The sequence below is a fragment of the Ptychodera flava genome, chromosome 5, assembly GCF_041260155.1.
Source record: "Ptychodera flava strain L36383 chromosome 5, AS_Pfla_20210202, whole genome shotgun sequence".
Classification (NCBI taxonomy): Eukaryota; Metazoa; Hemichordata; class Enteropneusta; family Ptychoderidae; genus Ptychodera; species Ptychodera flava.
The window spans coordinates 35,210,022-35,233,741 of NC_091932.1; the positions used below are offsets into that span (position 1 = coordinate 35,210,022).

The 23,720-nt window shown below is 37.5% G+C and overlaps 1 long non-coding RNA gene across 1 annotated transcript; it reads left to right on the forward strand.

Moving 5' to 3' along the window:
* The first annotated feature begins 395 nt into the window (after window positions 1-395).
* Window positions 396-2,386, forward strand: LOC139132592 (uncharacterized). Its single transcript, XR_011552367.1, has 3 exons — window positions 396-591; window positions 1,499-1,834; window positions 2,263-2,386. It is a non-coding gene; the product is annotated as an uncharacterized lncRNA (long non-coding RNA).
* The last annotated feature ends 21,334 nt before the right edge of the window (window positions 2,387-23,720 follow it).

Genomic DNA, 23,720 nt, shown 5'->3' on the forward strand with positions numbered 1-23,720 from the left:
TTCACCCAGGTTTGGTTTATCGTATTTGTCTGTTCTTGAGATACGGCAGCTGTTGGTAATAAGCTAACTGGATTCTCTATATAAGTTTCATTAGGTAATCCTTTCTTGACAATTAACTTTCTCTAGCACTAATTATACCAAGTATGGTCATCACGAGAAATCATCAGCGGTAACGTTTGTGTACAAAATCGGCACTGAAAACGTTCAAAAAGTCAGGCAAGCGTGTCTATATTTTCATTTACATGAACACATGGATACAAACAGCTAACACATTGCATATCCCTTTCTTAAAATATTCTAACACTGGAGACCTACAAAGTTTCTTCTCTTTCCCCCTCTAACTTTGAACAATATACTTACGCCTTGCATTTTCTGTGTATCTATAATTTAGGCTCAAAATGACACAAGAAATAAAGGCCCTGATTCATTTTCCAAATGAATACTTTGAGGGACTCTCAAAGATTTATCAGAACGGAGTGGCGAATTTCTCCAGTGAACGTGAACAAGATGTAATGAATGCCTGTGACAGATTTGTGTCTCGCCATAACAAGGAAGATATGCTGCGATTACTTTCCATAGGACCAGCTGACGGTATATATAGGTTTTGATTTTTCAATACATGTAAAAGTTTTTCCAATCACTGCCTTGGTCTGCCAGTTTGTCTCTCCCATTTTGTTAATCTATACCCCTTGCTTTGTCCACCTGACACTCTCGCTCTGTCTGTTCGTCTTGCTATCTGTCAACGGTTTCTATCGCACTCCCCTTCCCTTCTCTCTCTGCCTCTCAGTCTCTCAGTGTTTCTCTGTCTGTCTGTCTGTCTGTCTGTCTGTCTGTCTGTGTCTGTCTGTCTGTCTCTCTCTCTCTCACGGCGGCACTCACGTCTGTATTAATTGCACATGACTGTGACACCATAGACAGTACAAGGTTGTCCACTACGATTTTACTGCATTGTATACTGTCCCGGACATTGTTGTTATGAAATTACTTGATGTCATCGATGCTAAATACCGAAATGAGCGAAGCAAAGTTGAGAGGGAATGTAAGGTATTGAATGGGTCAAAAGTGGAAAAGCTATTTCATTGCACTCAAGTGCACGTCCTTTTAAGAAATTGTCGCGAGCAGCTTTTTCTCTTCACCCAAAATTATATGACGTTATAACAAGTCGCTCTACCGTGATTTGTGTTATCAGCTGGCAAAGATTAATAATAATATTAGATTGAAAGTGATAGGTTATATACTTCAGAAACTATATGGAGGGTCTTCTTTCTTCACGTTTTTGTGCACTTATCTCTGGACACTTCTGCAAGGACTGGTCGCAAGAATAATTCAATTTTTGTTATTCAGATATTATTTAAGGCATCAAAAATAGACGATTGGAAAGGGCTCAGTGCCACTAGTATCGTTCTTATGTTCAACTTTTGCAAATTGCAGTGTACATTTCAAATTGTGAACAAAATAGTTGACAGAAATATTCTTGAACTTTGTCTTACATTGTCAGGGTTTTTCGACATTCCAGTCATTGACTACCTGATCAAAAGGTTCGGCAAGATCACCTACGTTGTGATTGAACCCGAAAACAATCAAATACAAAAATTTGAAGATCTGGTGAAATCGAGGAACGGACAAAATCTGTGGACGACCGTGAAATTTGACTTTCATCAGAAAACTATAGAAGCTTACCTGAAAGAAATAGAAAGAGGGGCCGCCCTTGGCAGGTTTGATATCATACTTCTTCTACATAGTGTTTATCATATTATGGATCCTGCAAACGTCTTCGCAGAGCTATACGGACAACTCAATAGAGGAGGAATGCTGTATTGTCAGATTGGCGTCGGTAGGTTAAAGTTCTTTTCTCAATTGATGAGTAAGCTGCAACATTGGCCATCTTTTCAATCAATTATGTACGAATTAAGAGGTGATAACAATCGTCAGTGACGGGATATTGCCATTAAAATTCAGTAGGTTCCATTCCATTCATTGCGCCTGTGATGTTAAGATGCGATGTTGTCAATGTTCCTCGCTGTAGATCGATGAAATCGATTTGTTTGACCAATCTCCGACAGAAGAAAAAGGTACATGCTTTAAAATTGATTGCGTAGCTACGTTTGATCTTGGAAATCTCGCTCGTCTCTGTATTTAGTTTAAGTGCCATATTGACCTCAAGGCTAGCGTGAGTCTTAAGTTAGAGCCCAAGATCTTCTCAATCCGTTGTTTTAGTTTCAGTCGGGAAAGTAAATTTCATTCCTTCATCATTTCTGTCAGGACCCTGGGAAGAAGTTAATATACGAGTTGGAAATGTCATTTCCGATCCAAACATAACTAGAATCGGGTCAGCAACTCTCCAAAAATTGTTGAAACATCGAATGCCGGATGTGAAAATTCATACTCAGTACAGAAAGATGAATTTCAAGGCTGGAGAGTGTTTCAACGAGGAATCGAGAGATGGAAAATTGATGGTCGATTTTATTGTCCAAGTGCACGACTTTCAGAAGACAGCGCCACACGAAGTTGTTAGTGACGTCATGAAGTTTCTACGCGAAAGTTGCTATGAGCTCAACAATGATTTGTATTTCCCAGCAGACGACGAAGATATCATTATTATCAAAGAGTAGTTATAAGCTTCTTTTACCTGATTTGAACTTAGTTTTTTATATTGTGTAATTAGCTGCAGGTATTTTCGTTTGTCTGATATGAACTAGGTGAGTTTTAATATTGAATAAGTAGCCTTACCTTAGGTTTTTTATCTCAAACTTGAAATTAAGATGAGCAAGTGCGTCAGTGATTACACTCTTTTGGCTAAAGGCCATAGATGTTTATGTCTTGTAACAAAGTTATGCACATTTTTATACCCAAGAAGATTAATTTTGCAATTGGCGGCAAACAATGTTCCGACATGCCCGTCTTCTTGATTGACGGGTCTGGATATCAAGGAAACCATTGCAGAATTACTTCATTATGCGTAGCCATAAAGTGTGTGGATTTATCGGCTTAACACATTATGTTGAGGTGCGATTGTGAATACAATCATCGATGTTCCCATATTGAGTTTGAATATAGCTCTTACAATGGACCCTGTCATTGAATTTTTACAATTTATGAAACCATATTCAGTTATTGTAACGTATGTGTTATAATTGATTAACCTTTCTTCACATATCGGTGAAATAATTCATTAGAAGACAATACGTCTAGTTTTCAATCGGGTTCGAACACACAACATACGGCATCAAGTCGCGTGGTTCAATAACAGGCTAATTTGTTACAACTCTTTCATTCTGTGTAGATTTAAGAAATATGTACAATAAAACACATCGCAATCTCTTTCATTGATGACAGTGCCGAAAGATAATTACAAGTCGAGTAATCGTCTCTGATGTACAGACCGAAGATCTACTTACCCCTCGGATCCCGTTAAAACGGTGCAAAGATTGACTCATTGAAACGACCGAGAAAAAATACAACCCCTTCACCCCGGAATCATTAATATTGTTATGACAATAACCAGACTCCTCACCTTGAAGCAATGACCGCAGTTTGAGGGCTACTGTGCAGCATCTCGGAAGCTGTTACCCGATTGGTCGGCTGAACCTTATCGTTATAGTTGACTTACAAAATAGACTCCCCAAGTTGCTATTAATAGTGACACTCGACCAATGAGATATAACCTTCCTAGCAAGCTGCACATCAGCAGGAGTTTGACGTTGACTGGAAGCCTCAAGTTGAAAGATCATCTTATCCTCTCTTGACGTTTTATGTCCTTTAGTATTTTTCGACTGATCTATTTTCAAGTAAAGCAGTTTGTTGAGTCATTAGTTAATAATATAATGCAATATATAGGTTTGGATCTTGTTATGTTGTACACTTTCTGGATGAGTTCCGACTTCGTTTCACCATTGATGTTTAGTAATAAAGACTAAAATGGAACTTACAATCGATAATCTGGTGTGTCAACGTCATTTACTGAAAGCATTATGATGTCAAACCGGTACGTCAACCCACAAACAGTAAAGTAAGGACCATAACATTATGGATATCGTGAAAATTTTGGCTTGAAGAGTGGAGATTTTGCCAGTCGAATTTAAGCAATATTTGTACAATTCTGCTATACATTAACTTGGCAAATATAATCAATTTCATTAATTTCAACTGACGTTTTATGAATATTTCGCTGCTTTTAACTGGAGCTGTTTTAAGTTTCTCGTTTCGGGTACGTCCCCATGCATCCGACACTGACACGCCTGATCCGGTAGACTTGCGTGTATTTTGAAGTACGCGAGATCCTTGTATTTCAGTTAATTGTGCACTGTTCACGAGAGCAGGAAATCTTTCACTTTCATGTTAGCCGTTAGGTAAAATCCTCTCTGTCATCCAGTGGTATAGCGTTATCAAACAGCGAGCAAAACCGTTCAACTTCGCTTGATTACATTGTGTCGGAGATATACAAGTATGCGTCCATACTGGTGGCGTGGCCGATGCACAGTGACATGCACATGCATCATACCACGTGGCAAATTGATATGCACCTGGATCAGTGCAGTCAGTTTGTTAGCCGATGAGAAAGCTGTATTAAACTATCTATTGTGCCAATTTCAAGCAAAGTGCATTTAAATACATTATGAAACATATATAATATACAGATATAGTATGTTTTGTGGCGGAAAATTGTCAATAGTTGCCTGGTAGACTCCATGTATTATTATTTGATATTTTTGGATGAAGCACTAAATCCACTTAACCAAGAGCCACATCTTGCCATTTTATAGTTGCGCAAAATATGGTGACCCTCCCTCAAATGTATAAAAAATACCATATCTCTTTAAAAATTCTTGCGTGATAAATTGCGACTGTCCTTCCAAAAACACCTGTCCCCCCTCTGTAATTTGTCCCTAACATAACAATTGAACAAATTGTTATGTATATTAGCTGAAAATGTTTCAGTTATTCCTGGGGAGAATACCGCAGTTGTTGGGTCTGGGATGGTCAAGTTTTAAAATGTCGGACAAGGGGGAGGGTGACATTTTAGACAGGAGGATAGGGGGAGGGTCACATTTTACGGTACAGGTGTGCGCTAAACTCCCCTGCCCACCCCCATTGTAATTACTGGAGACTCCCTAATGCTTAATTAAAAAAATGTATGTAATGTATGTAATAAAATGTAAAAATGTATTGCATTTTCTTTCTGTTTATAAATTTTATTTTTAGTATATTCATAAAAGCATTTTTTCATTCTTGAATATTATGCCTGTGTCACGAGCGAAGCGAGTGAAAGGACAACCGAATACACAGCATAACGAGTGCAAATACCGCTAGTACGGCGCGTTTGCACTCACAGGTCATGGGGTTCTGTTATTATTACATATCTTTTATTTGCATCATTCAGCGAGAGAATAGACGATTAGTCGTGGGTACTACTTGCCTGTCAAATCCTGTAACGTGACTTTATAAGGTTCAGCTCGACCCTGCGGAGTTATATAACATTTACATCACTGTAATGAGGCAACGAATCAGCTTTCACTTAATTGGTCAATGCCGCCACACCCTTTATTTTGATTGGCTAAACTATCGTTTACTTGCTTATCAAGGATGACCTCAGAGGAATGTCGCGACGGAGAGCTCGAATTCTGCTCGCGATCGCTCAAACATGCGTCGCAACTTTACATAAGCCATAGATAGTCAAATGAAAGTATCTTTGCACATTTTGAGCGTAAACTTCTTCTAAATAATCAATACAAATAACACTTTCTTGATTTTTACGGGAATTTAAAGAGTAAGATACGGCAAACGCAATTTGTCGAACTATCAAATTTCTGTCTTCTCCACGGCACACAAGCGCTCACTGTTTATCGATAGCATGTAAGACATACACCGGCCAACTGGAAATAATAGTCTCAAATATGATATTTTTTCATAATTATTAAAAATAATAATTCGTAATTATGAAATATAGAAATCACGTTACCTAGTTAGTGTTTCGTCAGGATTGAGCTTCCTTTCTGCTGAGCAGCACTCGATAAATTGCTGTATGTGTATGGGTTATGTATGACATGGGCGGCAGGCCCCCGCCGGCTGGATGGGGCGTCCACAGTGTTGTCCTTAGAAGCCGGGTGCCGGGTAAATAACGCGCCTGTTTTGCATTTCCCCGGCTACTTTTAACGTAATTAGATTATTTTTTTTATAGACCTATTAATTTCGAGATCGCACTGGCAGCCGTTAGACGGCACACGTACGATTAGCAATTTCGCAACCTCTTTCCCCACTTGGAACTGCACAAACATAAAACAGTTTCTAAATACCCATTTGTGACTTTTTGAGCCCAATCTTGTACTTGTTAAATAGTGTGATTGGCTGAAGGACGCACTCATGGTGTTGCCTTTGTTACGAGCAGCATGATTGGTTTGATTAGTATTCTTAGGTCATCTTTAACGATGGCGTCAAAAAGAAATGTGGCGACGGCCACTGGCACCTTGCCGATGGAATATTTTTTCCCGAAGAAAACCCGTTCAAAAAGTATACTTAATGCCAACAATACATTTAGTTTATGTATGAAAAACTTCAATTTTGCAGATGTGATTTGATCGACAATTCGAAGTTCACGAGACTGGCAAGCTAGTTTTCCGCCCCCGCGCTGGCTGGCAACGTCAGTCGTCACTACGAGTATGATAGTCTTCTCACGAATCAACTTATTCTTGGAGCAATACCGACGAATTTTCTAGATTTAAAAAAAATGAGCTAGAACTGAAATTGTTTTAGAACCAACTGTTTATTTGATCATTTTCATTGATCATTATTATGTACTAGAATCCAGGGCCATGTGTGTTGCCGATCGTTAAAGCGCCGATCGCGATTTCAGGTTTGTTACTAAATATAGCTGCACGTGTGCGACTTTCGGGCAACACTGCCTGGAATTCGGACAGCTTGTAGTCCAATCCATAAATTCATACGAATAAGTGTGACTTTTAGTCGCCATTATAACACTAGCAGGTTCTATTGTCGTCGTTATGCGGAAAATGCGGACAAATATTTATTTATGCATATTAATGAGAGAAAAAGAAGAACATGACGTCATTTGCGATCAGTGCTGTTAGACAGTCGCTGGCTGTTATGTTTCCGACCGTTTTTCGCTATTCTCTCTGACAGCTTCGTCTACCTACTGATACGGTATACCTGTCTGCGTGTATACGTACTGTTAAAATTAAGGGTATGTCAGGATATTTCATTTCATTGGGTGTCATTTTTAGACAATAAGGTTCATCGATAGAGTATGTTACTAAGCTTAAAGGACCACGTCAAAAGATCGATGTCGGATAAAAATCCAAATTCTTTAAAAAGTTTTTCATCCGACAAAAACGATATTCTAGTTTGATTTGGTTGAATATTCTTAAAAAAATTATGATTTAATTACATATGTTTGCTCCCTACATTGCCATAATTGCAACTGGAAAACTTATTTTTCTTCTAGTTGTCTGAAATAGACATTTTATATTGGTGCACGTGTTTACATTACAGTGAATTATCTTAGCGAGAAGTTTTTTAACAAAAGTAATTGTGTTTTTCATTAGAATACTACCGTTATTTTCAATTTTCCATTCTGATTGTGTTTTAAGTATTATTGCAATTATCACAGTAAAGAAATAATGGGAACATCTGATAAATATTCATCAATTAAGTTTCAAGGAGTGGGGCAAAACATAAAGGAACTAAGTTTTTTATCCGACATCCATCTTTTCACGTGGTCCCTAAATTAATTAACTCTTCTGATCGATTGAAAAGAATATTTTTAAATATCATTATGAAAACAATATAAACAGTTATATAGGTAGACCAGATGGTGAATACTTACTAGTATTTATTTAACGTAGATTATACTTATCATTTATTCTTTCTGATTATAATTTTAGCATTTATGAGTGAGTCCGGGGTTCTGATATAGTTATTTGTACATTTCTCTCAAACATTTGATGACGAAGTTCTATCAAGCACTAAACGGCCTGATCCCTCCTCTTATGTTAAATGTCACCTCAGATGCCACCAGAGAAACACCATTTCCACTCCAAAATTTCATTTTTCGCCTTGCGAGAAAGGGGACACCCCCTCTCGCGCTCCTCTCCCCTCTCGTTCGCTATAAGCTCCACTCGCCGCTAGGTCGCTTCGCTCCCTCTCAGTCCACCCGTCTACTTTCTGGAATTACCTGGCTACTTTTAAATATAAGGACAACACTGCGTCCAATGTCCTTCGAAAATCCACCGTGAAGTATTGCTTATTTTTTGTGTTCAACGTGCTTGTTCATTGCAGTGAGGAGTGCGTATGGATACAGTATAGAGATTCAGGGCTGATCATGCCGGACGATGCTCAATAAAAAAATCCCAGTTAAATTTCATTTTTATTCGTTTTCTATATCTACAAATTAACTGGCGTTGCCCAAACTATAAAATAACAGGAATAATGTACCCCCTCCCGGTCATAATTGATGAAAGCAACCTTTGCACTCCATGATGTGCGAGGGAAGCCGAGACATTATGTCGTGCAAAGTTTGCTTTATCCATTATTGATATGGAGGGGTACATTATTCCTGATCTAACTGCACCTGGAAATTAGTCGAAGAGTGTTGCTCGGCGTAAAAAAAATTCTGCAATGGTACATTGATAGTTTAAGAGCCATTAAGAGTACAACATACAGTTGTCGCTATCGCTGCCTCCATGCCGCTAAAGCCAAAAACAAAAAATAAAATAAAAAAAAATAAAAAAAATAAATTGCGCTGTTCCGATAACATTGTTTTCAATAAAAGTGTAGATAGGTCAGCAGGAATTTTTTCCAGAATATTTCAGAAGTAGTTCAGTCAAACACTGGCCACAATATTTCCAGAAAATTTCATACACATTAAAGGTAAACAACAACATAAAAGACATCCTCGTTCAAGCAAAAATCAAATGCCAAGTAATGAAGGCGCCAACTAGTGTTAACAGGAGGAAATGGATATAATTTCTTTGAACATTGGTTCTTTGAACACACGAATGACCTCTCATGAACACTAGCATGAAATGTTCATACATAAGAATGGTTTTATGAATAGAAACATAAAATTTGTTAACAATATTATCAGCGAACCCCCTAAAACCCGTCAGACTTTGCGATAATTTCCCGTGCGAACGACAACGGCGCCCCAGAACCTGTTAGAGAGTAGTGCGCGTGCTGCTAAAAATAAGCAAATCCGGAGATTTTTTCTGAAAGATCTTTTTAAAAAAGGCGTCTAAACTTGGCTGACAAATGCTCCATTTTATTTTGTGGTTGATTATGATCTTTGTAAAAAATCACTATTTTCGTTTTAGCAGTAAAGTTATTATGTTTACGATATTGTTCATATTCACGGGCATGAAAACAAACCATTACTGTGTATTTGTGGGCAGTCACGTGGTCCAGCTCGACAAATTAAAAAGCAATGGACAGGGCATGGTAAAATAATTAAAGATAGCGCGCAACTGTTTATCGATTGAAATTAAATTCTATGGAATTCAGGAAGGAAATATATAAATATAAAACGAAAAAAATATCGTTAAACCTTAATGAGGAAATAAACAGTTTGCAACGATTTGAAAAAGGTATACACCTATACCTAGTGATGTACATACAATGTTACTAGTTCGTGCAAAAGTGCGGTGAGTGTTGATTTTACAAATAAGTGAAAAATAACGTTAAAAACAATACATGGTACACAAAAAACAACAAGAAAATCATTAAAGAGCACCAGTACCATCTAAATCGGAAAAAAAATATGACAAAAAAGTTAAATGTGAACCACATTCGATTTGACTGTGAAAAAAGAGACAAAAATCAAGTGACAGAAATGAACAGACTAAAAATGCCTTGCATAAAAAATTATTAAAATAATTGAAAAAGTGAAAAAAAAGATACCTGTCATAACAAATATTATAAACAATTCATGACATGAACCACCATCTGGTTTGACTGTAAAAAGGAGAGAAAATCAAGAGTTAAAATATCTACCATGATGACTTTAAATAAAAGTGGACATCATCCACTCAAATAAAATTCCACGCACACATACTCAAAAACAAACAAAGACGAAAGCAGACGCAGGTCCCGGAAAAAATAAAACGAAAGAGCACACACCACAGAAATACAAACAAACAAACATGCAAACTTAATTTATTCAAAAACGTAATGGTTCACTTCTCGTTTAATCGATGAATATCAATCCTCCATAACTCGAGAACTTTGAATCCGATCATTTTACTTCAAGTCCTGAGAATAAATCTAAGTGTAAAACTTAGGGGCCGTCGATAATTATAATATGCGCACGGTAAACTAATTGCGTGCCTTAACCCCTCCCTTCTAGACGAAAGTGCAAAAAGCCAACCAAGCCGCATTCTATTATGTCGCTATGAAACCACGTATGCGCTGACCACTGCACCACCCTCGGCATACCCCTGAAATCAATCTATGTCCAGCGCCAACTCGACGCAACCAATAGAATGAAATGTTTTTGAAACTGTGTATCAAAATGATTGATACGTTATTTTACACTTGCACTGAACTACATGAATGTCAAAAAACGATGGTGTAGCGCCAGTTCCACACAACCTATCTGGACGCAAAACAATGTAACGCGTTATTTTGCGATACAAAAAGAAACGTGTAGCGAGATGTTGCGATATAAAGACATCTAGTGCGATTTTAGCGCACTGTAATCGAAGTACGGCCAAAGCTCCTCCCATAAACGTAGACATTGCGTTCACCATGCGCGTGTTATAGTATCCATGGCCCTTAAAGTTGTCCCACAAAAATACGAACGGCAAAAGAATATACATTTAGATGTATGGGTCTGTGTGAGAGTGTTTCCGTGTGTCTGTCTCTGTCTGTCTCTTTGCTTGTCTGTATGTTTGTATGTCTATGTGTATACATGTCTGTGTGTATACATGTCTGTGTGTCTCTCTGTGTCTTAGTCTGATTAAATGGTGAGTTTTGAAAGTGTGCCTATTAATAATATAGATATCAAGTGATTTATAGGAGAATCATGTGCATTTACATAACACAAAAACATCGACGCTATGCTAATATTTACAACCATTATCAAGTACATGTCCTTTGAATAAAGAGCATATGAATAACCGATATTAATCTTATGAAAGCATGAGATTGATGCAGACTTCGGATGTATGTGACCTTCAGACGGTAGGTCATTTATTGGTCGGGTTGCTGTTTTTCTCGCATACAGAACACGTATTTATATTTATTTGTAGGTAGTTTTGTCCTCTAGCTGAAAACAGGCAGGACTATTTCCTGTGTGGCAAAGATAAGATGACTTTGAAGTCATATTTGAAGTCCTCTTGACAACTAAAGTCGAAGGCGTGGCTGGTCGATTAAATAGCATAGGCAGTTTATGATCTGAGGTTGATACCAGTAGGTCTAACAAGTAATAATTAATATAAGTATTATATAGAAATAATAACGTGAATAAATAATAACGTGAATAATAATAGGTTCAATTTCCGTGAAAATGTCACAGTTTGGGTATTTTGGGTCGAAAAGACCAAATATGATATCGATTTCACTGCCCCATGTTTCCATGGTAACCATTTTAGGGGTTGAAAATATCAATTTTTCTAATATCCCATGAAAAGTTACTTTGATTGATATGAAAATTACCTAGTGGGAGAATTCGGGTCAGGGAACACAAAAACCAGACTTATTTTAATGTTTCAAGTTGCCATGGTAACTATTTTGGCATTGAAAATGTTCCTTTTTCCCTTATTTCTATTAAAAATGTACTGGGACATAAATCCCGGTATTTTGGGAATAACCTCATTATATACACCTTTTTTAATCCAATTTTACCTCGAAAAAATCAAAATTAAAGCTTTTTTGAGGATGACCGTCCCGCACTGCACTGAGCGATCGCGAGCAAACTGAGAACGCGTTAAGCGCGTCCGCTAAGCGCACAGAACGAAATTTCAAACCCACGCAGCGCAGTGTACGTGTGAGAAATTGTAGGCCGGCAGCATAATTTCACCCGAATTCACAGGCTTTTGATTCACCACTACTAACGTTGTCAATTACCCAATGTTTAGAAGTATTTCTCCGCATTGACGTAATGGTGTTTTGAGGTCAAAGGTCAAATAGCGTCCTATAACACCAAAAGTTCTTGTACTCCGCGGCAAAGTTATTGGACTCTGCTCCTCTGACACTAAATTTACTGTACGAAGAAAACTGCAAAGATTGCAGATGCAGGTGTATAATAATGAAGATAATGTATATTGGGGCCATTCTGGTCAAAATTATTTTTTCCGTTAATTTTAGTGTGTTAGAATTAATTTTGTATAGACCAGAAATAATTTTTCAAGCATTTTTAATTTTGTTCCATGCAGTCATCTCAAATAAGTGCTATGTAGTATATTACTAACTTCGCATTCATCGAATAAAGTTTATGCCTTCAAATTAATTTTATGTGATAAAATTAATTCTACTAGTATGTCAAATTAATTTTGTGAACCCAATTCCCCTTAGCACCCAGGATTCACTGGTACTTATTTATTTTATGGATTGACAATATTCTTTGTCTCATTCAAGGAAGAATAATGAAGACAAATTATTTCTATTGTTTAACTATAGTAAAATTATGACCATGTAGTGGTGCATTATTTTAGTGTGACCTGGCGTGACCCATAACTCTATGACTAGCTAGATCCCTTTCCATGGTTGCAACGGCTTAATTTGAACATGGTGCCTGTATACCTTTAAACACTTTTAAAAACCCAGCAGGCCAAGACAAGGGGGGAATATTACAAGTATCACGTTTAATACTTCCCTACTTGACATAGTGTATAGGGCTCTCACTTGTGCGAACGTCGTAGGAAACACTTATTGCAACAATTTACCCTAAATATAAAGAATCGGCTGTCAATTAAACTGCGTTTGCTAACCAACCGGAGGTAAACAGTGAGACTAAACGTGCCCAGAAATACTAGCGCAATAGACTAATCGTTTTGGCGCGTGCCAACTCAAAATTATAGAAAACCGCAAAGACTAGTCGCTTTGGCGTGTGCCGGCTAATCGGCTAACAAAAAACAGGAAACCGCAAAACCGCAAAAAGTAATGAAGAAATGTAAATAGCTATGGAATAGTTTCTATAAAAATCTCTACATATGTATATCAACCTGTGGAATAAGATTTTGACCTGTAGCTGTAGCACGATGCTCAATGGAATAGCCAGTATTATTGTGAAAGGCGTTAGTCATATCAAACTACTGACGTGCTACAAAATAATTAATCTTTCCACCTTTCAGCTTGGTGAAAAACGCATTTATTGATTCGCCAAAGGCCTGTGGATTCGCTTATTTTTGCACAAGTTCTACATACACATAGGAAAAAGTTCGACTCACCCTCTGGATTGTTGAGCATACAACTGACTGTTTCAGTGAATCCGACATGGTGAGAGTTCTCGAATCAAAAACTGTACTGTAGCCGTGCTCGAATACAAATGTCTTCCCATTAAATTACGTCATTGTTATACAAGAGTTAGCATTCCAAAGTCTGTCACCCTGTTTTTTTCAAAGTTTGGAGTAGAGGGCGGCATTTCATCTGAATAATTGAACGACGTGAAACGCAACATTTCCATCGCATAAGTTTCCGGCAGTGTGTACAGTAGAAATACTGTTTACGCTGCAGTTACGTAAGCCTATAAGCTTATACTCCACAAATTGGCCACAGGCGGCGTGAAGTTTCTGAAAGGATTTCCTAAACGTCCTACTTGGTACCTTAGACACTCACATGTGATATCCTGAAAAGTATTCTCTGCAGTAATTCCAGTTTCTGTTGACATTCCATCATTTTTAAAGCTAACGACACGATAGCACGAGATCGAGACGAGACGTTATTGTCACGCGCACGCACTCTCAATTGAGTATGCTCTGGGAATCGCGTCGCGCCTCTGAAGGCGCGCGCGTGTTCCAACAGAGAAGAACGCGAATCGCAGGTTCTCTGCCAGACCAACAGTTATCGTAACGTTGCTTGGATAGTCGTTTGAGGCGGGCGGCCGCAGGTCGCCGTTTACTTGGGAAAAAAAAGACCCAAGTAAACGGCGACCTGCGGCCGCCCGCCTCCAACGACTATCCAAGCAACGTTACGATAACCTGTGTGCCAGACTACACTGGTTAGATTTATATAATGAACTTTTAATAATACCCCTAATGTATGGAAAATATTCGTTCGGTGGTCGCAGCATAGCAATTTCACTGCAGAGAGAGAGAGAGAGAGAGAGAGAGAGAGAGAGAGAGAGAGAGAGAGAGAGAGAGAGAGAGAGAGAGAGAGAGGAAGAGAGTAGAGAGAGAGAGAGAGAGAGAGAGAGAGAGAGAGAGAGAGAGAGAGAGACAGACAGACAGACAGACAGACAGACAGACAGTTAATTTATATTGGAAATCTTTTTCATAGGAGAGAGAGAGAGAGAGAGAGAGAGAGAGAGAGAGAGAGAGAGAGTTAATTTATATTGGAAATCTTTTTCATAGTCGTGACTTTTGATGGAAGAAAACTGCGCTGCACGTACATCAATGGGAAGTCACCCCTATTGACAAAATTAAAATATACAACACCTCTTTATCAGAATTCCCACACAGCCTCAATGAACTATTATTAGATTTCTATATAATACTTATAGCCCCTAAACTTGTAATAATAATAATAATAATAATAATAATAATAATAATAATAATAATAATAATAATAATAATAATAATAATAATAATAATATAGCTGCAAGCAGCGATGACCGGGTTTTCGACACAAGTAGCAGCATTAAGAGCAAAAGAAAAATTAGATTGTGCGCATAATTAATGAAGTACAGGATGCAGTGTCATTAGGTCTCCCATCATACCACATATGAAGTCTGTAGCACTTGTGGTTATCAAGTTGTGGACATATAGGTATATTTAAGGTCAAAGGTCATCGAGGTCACATGACATTTAGTCAAAAAAATTTTATTGCTAAGCTATCCCTATATACCAAAAATCAGACCTCTAGCTCTATTGGCTGGCTCAGAATTAGATATGCGCATAATTAATTAGGTACAGGATGTGGTGTTATAAGTCTCCCATCATACCAAATATGAAGGGTCTAGCACTTGGGGTTACTTAGTTATGCCCATATATGTATATATAAGGTCAAAGGTCATGAGGTCACATGACATTTTGTCAAAAAAATTGTACTGCTAAGTTATCCCTATATGCCAAAAATACAGACCTCTAGCTCTATTGGCTGGCTCAGAATTAGATATGCGCATAATTAATGAGGTACAGGATGTGATGTCATTAGGTCTCCCATCATACCAAATATGAAGGGTGTACCACTTGTGGTTACTGAGTTATGGACATATACGTATATTCAAGGTCAAAGGTCATCGAGGTCACATGACATTTTGTCAAAAAAATTGTAATGCTAAGTTATCCCTATATACCAAAAATCAGACCTCTAGCTCTATTGGCTGGCTCAGAATTAGATATGCGCATAATTAATGAGGTCTGGTCACGTGACATATTTGCAATAGATTTCTATCCCATAGTAGTCCCTGTGTACCAAAATTTGGATCTCTAGCCCTATTGGTTAGCCTAGAATTAGATATGCGCATAATTAATGAGGTCTGGTCACGTGACATATTCGCAATAGTTTTCTATCCCATAGTAGTCCCTGTGTACCAAAATTCGGATCTCTAGCCCTATTGGTTAGCCTAGAATTAGATATGCGCATAATTAATGAGGTCTTGTCACGTGACATATTTGCAATAGATTTCTATCCCATAGTAGTCCCTGTGTACCAAATTTGGATCTCTAGCCCTATTGGTTAGCCTAGAATTAGATATGCGCATAATTAATGAGGTCTGGTCACTTGACATATTTGCAATAGATTTCTATCCCATAGTAGTCCCTGTGTACCAAAATTTGGATCTCTAGCCCTATTGGTTAGCCTAGAATTAGATATGCGCATAATTAATGAGGTCTGGTCACGTGACATATTTGCAATAGATTCTATCCCATAGTAGTCCCTGTGTACCAAAATTCGGATCTCTAGCCCTATTGGTTAGCCTAGAATTAGATATGCGCATAATTAATGAGGTCAGGGTCACGTGACCTGACCCAAAATATTTCGGTGAACATTAACAGCCAATGATCGTCTATGTCGAAAAAGAACCAGACTCCTAGCTCTATTGCCTAGCCTATAATGGGCATTTGTAAATCTATAGGGGAGGTCAAAGGTCACTGAAAAATATGAAAAATAATACTCTAAAAATCTTCTTCTCAAAATCGGCAAGACCTGTTACCTTGATATTTGGCATGAAGGAGCAAGGCTATAAGGTCTAAAAAGTGACTGGAGCAGAATTTTGATTTACCACCTTTTATGCAAATGAAGTCAATTTTAAAGTTTATTTTCAAAATGGCCGAAAGGTCACGTGACCTTTTGTTATGGTCATGTGACCAAAAAATTACTTTTGCTGAGTTGTACCTGTGTACCAAATATGAAGTCTCTAGGTGCAACGGTGTTCGCGTGGTAGTTGCAGAAGCGCGACAGAAGAAGAAAAAGAATAATAATAATAATAAATATAGCTGCAAGCAGCGATGACCGGGTTTCGACACAAATAGCAGCATTAAGAGCAAAAGAAAAATTAAATTGTGCGCATAATTAATGAAGTACAGGATGCAGGGTCATTAGGTCTCCCATCATACCACATATGAATTCTGTAGCACTTGTGGTTATCAAGTTGTGGACATATAGGTATATTCAAGGTCAAAGGTCATCGAGGTCACATGACATTTTGTCAAAAATTTTTTATTGCTAAGCTATCCCTATATACCAAAAATCAGACCTCTAGCCCTATAGACTGGCTCAGAATTAGATATGCGCATAATTAATTAGGTACAGGATGTGGTGTCATAAGGTCTCCCATCATACCAAATATGAAGGGTCTAGCACTTGGGGTTACTTAGTTATGTCCAAATATGTATATATAAGGTCAAAGGTCATGAAGGTCACATGACATTTTGTCAAAAAAATTGTATTGCTAAGTTATCCCTATATACCAAAAATCAGACCTCTAGCTCTATTGGCTGGATCAGAATTAGATATGCGTATAATTAATGAGGTCTGGTCACATGACATATTTGCAACAGATTTCTATCCCATAGTAGTCCTGTGTAACCAAAATTCGGATCTCTAGCCCTATTGGTAAGCCTAGAATTAGATATGCGCATAATTAATGAGGTCTGGTCACGTGACATATTAGCAATAGATTTCTATCCCATAGTAGTCCCTGTGTACCAAAATTTGGATCTCTAGCCCTATTGGTTAGCCTAGAATTAGATATGCGCATAATTAATGAGGTCTGGTCACGTGACATATTTGCAATAGATTTCTATTCCATAGTAGTCCCTGTGTACCAAAATTCGGATCTCTAGCCCTATTGGTTAGCCTAGAATTAGATATGCGCATAATTAATGAGGTCTGGTCACGTGACATATTTGCAATAGATTTCTATCCCAGAGTAGTCCCTATGTACCAAAATTGGGATCTCTAGCCCTATTGGTTTGCCTAGAATTAGATATGCGCATAATTAATGAGGTCTGGTCACGTGACATATTTGCAATAGATTTCTATCCCATAGTAGTCCCTGTGTACCAAAATTCGGATCTCTAGCCCTATTGGTTAGCCTAGAATTAGATATGCGCATAATTAATGAGGTCTGGTCACGTGACATATTTGCAATAGATTTCTATCCCATAGTAGTCCCTGTGTACCAAAATTCGGATCTATAGCCCTATTGGTTAGCCTAGAATTAGATATGCGCATAATTAATGAGGTCTGGTCACGTGACATATTTGCAATAGATTTCTATCCCATAGTAGTCCCTGTGTACCAAAATTTGGATCTCTAGCCCTATTGGTTAGCCTAGAATTAGATATGCGCATAATTAATGAGGTCTGGTCACGTGACATATTTGCAATAGATTTCTATCCCATAGTAGTCCCTGTGTACCAAAATTCGGATCTCTAGCCCTATTGGTTAGCCTAGAATTAGATATGCGCATACTTAATGAGGTCAAGGTCACGTGACCTGACTCAAAATATTTTGGTGAACATTAACAGCCAATGATCGTCTATGTCAAAAAAGAACCAGACTCCTAGCTCTATTGGCTAGCCTATAATGGGCATTTGTAAATCCATAGGGGAGGTCAAAGGTCACTGAAAAATATGAAAAATAATACTTTAAAAATCTTCTTCTAAAAATCGGCAACACCTGTGACCTTGATATTTAGCATGAAGGGGCCTAACCCTATGGTCTACAAAAATATAGGACAGAATTTTGATTGGTTAATTTTTATGCAAATTAGGTCAATTTTAAAGTTTATTTTCAAAATGGGTGAAAGGTCACGTGACCTTTTGTTATGGTCATGTGACCAAAAAATTACTTTTGCTGAGTTGTACCTGTGTACCAAATATGAAGTCTCTAGGTGCAACGGTGTTCGCGTGGTAGTTGCAAAAGAAAGGCGGAAGAAGAAGAAGAAGAATAATAATAATAAATATAGCTGCAAGCAGCGATGACCGGGTTTCGACACAATATAGCAGCAATAGAGCAAAATATAAATTAGATCTGAACCTACCTAATGAATAATTGGCAAATTTGTTTAAATGGTAGTGAAAGTCATCCTTTCAACCTGTTAGTTTTGCATAGAACTTCTATCAAATACTTATGCCAGTGTACCAAATATCAGACCTCTAGCTCCATGTAGTGGGTAAGAATAAGATATGTGCATAATTAATGAGGTACAGGATGTGGTGTCATAAGGTCTCCCATCATACCAAATATGAAGGGTGTAGCACTTGGGGATACTTAGTTATGGCCATATATGTATATTTGAGGTCAAAGGTCATCGAGGTCACATGACATTTTGCCAAAAAAATTGTATTGCTAAGTTATCCCTATATACCAAAAATCAGACCTCTAGCTCTATTGGCTGGCTCAGAATTAGATATGCGCATAATTAATTAGGTACAGGATGTGGTGTCATAAGGTCTCCCATCATACCAAATAGAAGGATGTAGCACTTGTGGTTACTTAGTAATAGCCATATATGTATATTTGAGGTCAAATGTCATCGGGGTCACATGACATTTCGTCAAAAAAATTGTATTGCTAAGTTATCCCTATATACCAAAAATCAGACCTCTAGCTCTATTGGCTGGCTCAGAATTAGATATGCGCATAATTAATGAGGTACAGGATGTGGTGTCATAAGGTCTCCCATCATACCAAATATGAAGGGTGTAGCACTTGTGGTTACTTAGTTATGGCCATATATGTATATTTAAGGTCAAAGGTCATCGAGGTCACATGACATTTTGTCAAAAAAATTGTATTGCTAAGTTATCCCTATAGACCAAAAATCAGACCTCTAGCTCTATTGGCTGGCTCAGAATTAGATATGCGCATAATTAATGAGGTACAAGATGTGATGTCATAAGGTCTCCCATCATACCAAATATGAAAGGTGTAGCACTTGTGGCTACTAAGTTATGGACATATACGTATATTTGAGGTCAAAGGTCATCGAGGTCACATGACATTTTGTCAAAAAAATTGTATTGCTAAGTTATCCCTATATACCAAAAATCAGACCTCTAGCTCTATTGGCTGGATCAGAATTAGATATGCGCATAATTAATGAGGTACACGATGTGTGGTCATAAGGTCTCCCATCATACCAAATATGAAGGGTGTAGCTCTTGTGGTTACTTAGTTATGGCCATATATGTATATTTGAGGTCAAAGGTCATCGAGGTCACATGACATTTTGTCAAAAAAATTGTATTGCTGAGTTTTCCCTATATACCAAAAATCAGACCTCTAGCTCTATTGGCTGGCTCAGAATTAGATATGCGCATAATTAATGAGGTACAGGATGTGATGTCATAAGGTCTCCCATCATACCAAATATGAAGGGTGTAGCACTTGTGGTTACTTAGTTATGGCCATATATGTATATTTGAGGTCAAAGGTCATCGAGGTCACATGACATTTTGTCAAAAAATTGTATTGCTAAGTTATCCCTATATACCAAAAATCAGACCTCCAGCTCTTTTACCTGGCTCAGAATTAGATATGCGCATAATAAATGAGTTGCAGGATAATGCCAAGGTCAAAGGTCAAGTGGAATCCCAAAAATTGAGGGTGCAAGGTGGTCCCCTACTGGCCATTGTCCAATAGACGCTTGCTGTGTTGGACTTAAACATAGGCCAGGATAAGCCATTGCCATAGCTTAGCTGCATAGGTATAGGGGAGGTCAAAGGTCACTGAAAAATCAGAAAAATAATATTTTAAAAATCTTCTTCTGAAAATTGGCAAATCCTGTGACCTTGATATTTGGCATGAAGGAACAGGGCTATAAGGTCTAAAAAGTGACTGAACCAGAATTTTGATTTACCACCTTTTATGCAAATGAAGTCAATTTTAAAGTTTATTTTCAAAATGGCCGAAAGGTCACGTGACCTTTTGTTATGGTCATGTGACAAAAAAATTACTTTTGCTGAGTTGTACCTGTGTACCAAATATGAAGTCTCTAGGTGCAACGGTGTTCGCATGGTAGTTGCAAAAGCGCGACGGAAGAAGAAGAAGAATAATAATAATAAAAAACAGAACGATTACAATAGGGTTTCGCACCCATGGTGTCGAAACCCTAAATATAGCTGCAAGCAGCGATGACCGGGTTTCGACACAAGTGGCGGCATTAGAGCAAAAAAAAAAAAATTACAGTATGCGCATAATTAATGTGTACAGTATGTGGTGTCATAAGGTTTCCCATCATACCAAATATGAAGGATGTAGCACTTGTGGTTACTTAGTTATTGACATATACTCATATTTAAGGTCAAAGGTCATGGAGATGACATGACATTTTGTCACAAAATTTCTATCGGTAAGTTATCCCTATATACCAAAAATCAGACCTCTAACTCTATTGGCTGGCTCAGAATTAGATATGTGCATAATTAATGAGGTACAGGATGTGGTGTCATAAGGTCTCCCATCATACCAAATATGAAGCGTGTAGCACTTGTGGTTACTAAGTTATGGAAATATACGTATATTCAAGGTCAAAGGTCATCGAGGTCACATGACATTTTGTCAAAAAAAATTGTATTGCTAAGTTATCCCTATATACCAAAAATCAGACCTCTAGCTCTATTGGCTGGCTCAGAATTAGATATGCGTATAATTAATGAGGTACAGGTTGCAGTGTCATAAGGTCTCCCATCATACCAAATATGAAGGTTGTAGCACTTGTGGTTACTTAGTTATGGACATATACTCATATTTAAGGTCAAAGGTCATCGAGGTCACATGATATTTTGTCAAAAAAATCTTATTGCTAAGTTATCCCTATATACCAAAAATCACACCTCTACCTCTATTTGCTGGCTCAGAATTAGATATGCGCATAATTAATGAGGTACAATATGTGGCGTCATAAGGTCTCCCATCATACCAAATATGAAGGGTGTAGCACTTGTGGGTACTTAGTTATGGCCATATATGTATATTTGAGGTCAAAGGTCATGAAGGTCACATGACATTTTGTCAAAAAAATTGTATTGCTAAGTTATCCCTATATACCAAAAATTAGACCTCTAGCTCTATTAGCTGGCTCAGAATTAGATATGCGCATAATAAATGAGTTGCAGGAAGATGCCAAGGTCAAAGGTCAAGTGTAATCCCCAAAATTGTGGAGTGCGATTTGGTCCCCTACTGGCCATTGTCCAATAGACGCTGGCTGTCTTGGACTTTAACATAGGCCAGAATAAGCCATTGCCATAGCTTAGCTGCATAGGTATAGGGGAGGTCAAAGGTCATAGAAAATTCAGAAAAATAATACTTTAAAAATCTTCTTCTCAAAATTGGCAACACCTGTGACCTTGATATTTGGCATAAAGGAGCAAAGCCATATGGTCTAAAAAGTGACTGGAGCGGAATTTTGATTTATCACTTTTTATGCAAATGAGCTCAATTTTAAAGTTTATTTTGAAAATGGCCGAAAGGTCACGTGACCCCAGATTATGGTCATGTGATCAAAATTTACTTTCGCAGACTTCTACCTATATGCCAAATTTGAAGACTCTAGTTCCAGCGGTTTTGGCTCCAGAGTTCCAAACGTGCGACAGAAGAAGAAGAATAATAATAAAAAACAGAACGATTACAATAGGGTTTCGCACCCATGGTGTCGAAACCCTAATAATAATAATAATAAAAAACAGAACGATTACAAGAGGGTTTCGCACCCATGGTGTCGAAACCCTAATAATATAATAATAATAATTTAGTCATTTATAAAGCGACTAAGGGACTGGTCAGTTTCTTCGGCCTGGGGGGGCGGTGGATTATTTTTTGCCAACGTCAAAAAGTGGCTGACCCCCCTATTCCAAATTTTGAAAACAGGGTGACCCCCCTATTCCAAATTTCGAAAACAGGGTGACCCCCCCTGGCGCGCGACATAGGTAAAACAAAAGGTGGACATAAATTTATATATATATATATATATATATTATATATATTATATATATATATATATATATATATATATATATATATATATATATATTATATTTTACATTTTACATATATATTTATATTTTAAATAGTCATTCTATGTTTTAATGAAATTGTTAACATGTCAGTTGTAAGATAGGAATTTCAAAGTGTCAATCTTAAAGTTTGAATACAGTACATTTTGAATGAGCTGTGAATGTATTTCACACTTTCTATGCTTAACCAGATGTCCTGAACTGTTGTACAGAAATGGATGTCAATCATTAATATCAAAGAGGAAAAAGCAGTGAATCAAAAACTTTGATGGGTGTTAAGACTTGCCAACCATCCAATTAAATCTCCTGAGGAGCCATAGAGAGCTTTTTTAGCCAAGTCTGATGTGTACAGTGTCTGAGAGGACCTTATCTTGTAACATCGAAACCATAAAAGCACAGCTAATAATGACAAAAAACTGCCTTTTTAACTGTTATTTTGTTCATAAAAAAGCATATTTCTGCAGAAAACCTGTGACACAAAGGAAAATAATTGCATCAATGAGAAGGAAGATATCTTGTCATTTTTCTATCTCTAAAATAAGTCACTGTATCAAATATATATATTGTGAAATATTTGTGCATGTTGCTTTCTCATACTGAATTCTCATAGAGAGAACAGAAAAGTATCAGGAATTTGTCATCCTTTTCATATGAAATGCAGATTTCATAATGTACACTTTCACTTTGCAAACATCAAGATATCTCTGATTTATTAAAGTATGGCGCCCGAAGGGCGCGCCGAAAAATATGAAACATCCTGATATCTTTGATATATGCCTTGTATATTAAAGTCATGCACCTGATGGGCATGCTGAAAATGTCTGATATACTAAAGTAATGAGCTTGAAGAGCATGCTGAAAAATATTGAACATACAGATATCTCTGATATATGTATGCTTGATATGTTAAAGTTGGGCGTGCTGAAAAATATGACTGATTATTAAAGTTACGCGCCCGAAGGGCGCGACGAAAAATACAACTGAATGATGAAATTTGTGGCTGACACTAGCATTTTAGGCAATGATGAGCCTATGTCAAAATTCAAAAACACACTGACCTCCCCTATTGGGTATTTCAAAAACATG